This window comes from Dreissena polymorpha, chromosome 14 (genome assembly GCF_020536995.1).
Source record: "Dreissena polymorpha isolate Duluth1 chromosome 14, UMN_Dpol_1.0, whole genome shotgun sequence".
Taxonomy (NCBI): Eukaryota; Metazoa; Mollusca; class Bivalvia; order Myida; family Dreissenidae; genus Dreissena; species Dreissena polymorpha.
Window position 1 is genome coordinate 22,864,977 of NC_068368.1, and position 2,852 is coordinate 22,867,828.

Consider the following 2,852-nt stretch of genomic DNA (forward strand, 5'->3'; position numbering starts at 1 on the left):
TATATGTGGTTCTTAAAAAAAAACTCCGAGGAGTGCTTGACTCTAGGGAAACGGGTTGCTGGGACACAGCTCCTCCTTGATAAGCGGCTGCTTCCTTTATCGCAACTCATTGTTACAATCAATAATACGTGTCGCGCTTCGCGCTCTATATGTGGTAGGGATAGTACTTAGGGCCTTTGATAGACAACCATAAAAATACATGGATAATAGATGTGTTGTTTGCATTTATTTGTTAATATAAAAACACGTGTATTTTTTTATAAGATATTTAAGTGATGTAAGAAATTTTAATTAACGTTGTCACCACGCGGCATCCATTAATTTTAATAAAAATGTCCAATTGTAGTAAAATGGATTTTAAAATGTCTACATAAAATAAAGCTTTATTATATTTATTAACCTGACTGAAAAAAATTGTCGGCCACCGAATTGTTCCGTTCGTGCCGGAACCCGGGATTGAACCGGGGGCCTTTAGATGATTGTTGCGTAAACAACTTCAGTCTAACGCTCTCCCAACTGAGCTATTCCGGCTGACATCATTTATGTACTGCTATTTGGTGAAGTTGTGTATAGCGATCGTTATTATATGTCTATTAATAAATTAATACATTGTACGTTTTCGTACCACTACGCCTTCCAATAAACTTGCTTGCGCGATAGGTCGTCAAATATCGTACTACATTGATTCTCCACTAAATAAGCAAATTAGAAAAAACACAAAATAAATATATTTTGATTATGTTTTGTTTTTATACAAAACCAGAAATATTTGCCAAACTTATTTTGCTACCAGTTGTTTATAAAAAATATATTTTATATACGATATTTTATATGACTCACCCAGTCCTCTAACCTGAAATGATCCGTAAAACTAAATAGTGTCTTTGTGTCGTATGAACGAATCTGCACTTAAACTAAATTTAGGTTCACATCGTACACGCATATTGTATAAATAAATTGTAAACTTGACTCATGTAAAAATAAACAATCGGTTCTGTTTATAACTTGAAATTTCAGACATTTATATTCCATGCAACACGAATATAGTGCGACAATCAATTCGTTATATTTAATACGTGTACGATATAAGAGCTACAATATACATGCTACACACAAGTGTGATAATAATTGTTATTACTGATGTGACAATTACAATTTACACTATTCAGCATTCCCTTAACGTTTTGTCAGTCTGATATAGAACCCACATAATTCGTATGCATAACGGTTGAAGAAGAGGCCACTATAATAAAGAAAATAGCTCATGTGTGAATACCCTTTCTTACTACATATATAATTTGGTATCTTGTTTCTTCGCATTGAGACAGATTGTATTATACTTACGAGCATACACCAGATGAAGATAAATTGAGGCAGGACCCTAAGGCTTATTTATTACGAATAAGTGTTTTATTCTTATATCAATATGATAAAATGTATTCATGATATTGTCTATATCTTTGATATTTATGCCAAAACATAGTATATTATAAGTTGCTTTAATATGGTTTACTTTAAATGCTCGATGAGTGGGTGAAATGATTATCTACTTTATAAAATGGATTATGTTCTTATAAACGCATGCAATAAAAATGACAAACTTTCTAACTTACGTGCATTATGGAGACTTATAGAATAATACCATGTGTGCAAGCTTAACATTATTTTAAAACCTATTGACTTAAGTAAACATTAAATATGTCAGTGCTGCATTATAAACATTCTGCCCCACAAATATGGCGCCATATACCAACAAAGCAAAAACATTTTGTTTTGGAAAGGTTCCGGAAGAGCACCGATGAATCGAAAAAAAATCAAGATATAGCAAAACAATTGATATTTTCGACTTAAACTTTGTTTGATTCTTCGACATCGGCGAGATTATAGTCGGGTTATCCTTTCGCGTTTAACCTTATCACGGTAACATAACGAGTATGTACATTAAGAACGTAATTTTCGCAGAACATTCCAAACGAAGGTGTTCAATGTCACGGGCAGTACATCTTAACAAATGCTTTTTAATCGCGGTAAATGTGTGTTTTGCAAAGTGCAAATCGGTCGATCGAAGGTGGTCTTTAATGTTTATACCAGTTACTGAACATGCTGGGAGGCAGCGTTCTATGTATTGTTCCTGCATTCTTCACTAGTAATAGTCTTACAAATTATGCATGTCAGTTTGGACCTCTTCCGCCCAGAGTGAACATGCAAATTCCGAGAATTTAAGGCTTAGAACTCAAGTCGCATCATGTAAGACATTGACTTTAAGGATTTGCATATCTGGCCGAAAAACTAAGTCATAAATGCCTTAATTCCGGTTTACATTTCGCACGTTGGCATTGACGTGAGACAAGCGGTAGTTTAAACCTCTTGACATCTCCGTTGCGTACCGGGGAATGTAACTGTCGTTTGTTAATAATATACGTTTATAACATATGGATACGTATGAGTTGACGTCTATATCCTATATTTGTTCAACGTTCTAACATTAAAATCGTGAAATTTAGTCTTCCTCATTATATTAACATTTTCATGCTTTTCGAAAGGAACTGGTTGCCTGGATATTGGTAGAGCCCGGTGTTGTTTTTTTTTAAATCTTTTTGAAACGCTGTATATCGTATTTAACAATTTTCTGATTTTGTGTTATACATTGAAAAGATTATATTTTGTTTCTAAAATAATAATTGCTGACGCCCACGATTTTGTAATGATAAGCACTCATTCAAATGGTTTACATATTTAAACCATGCCTTGCTGAGTCTGCAAATTCACTCCAGTTAACGGTCAGAGTCAACAACTTCAGGTGGACAATGCAAGTGTCCTTGAGAACAACTCGGTAATACTGACATGCATTT

At 33.9% G+C, this 2,852-nt stretch overlaps 1 non-coding gene across 1 annotated transcript; it reads right to left on the reverse strand.

Annotated features, from left to right (window-relative positions):
• Positions 1-441: 441 nt before the first annotated feature.
• Positions 442-531, reverse strand: Trnaf-gaa (transfer RNA phenylalanine (anticodon GAA)). The gene is given in 2 exon segments: positions 442-477; positions 495-531. It is a non-coding gene; the product is annotated as a tRNA-Phe (tRNA).
• Between the last annotated feature and the right edge of the window lie 2,321 nt (positions 532-2,852).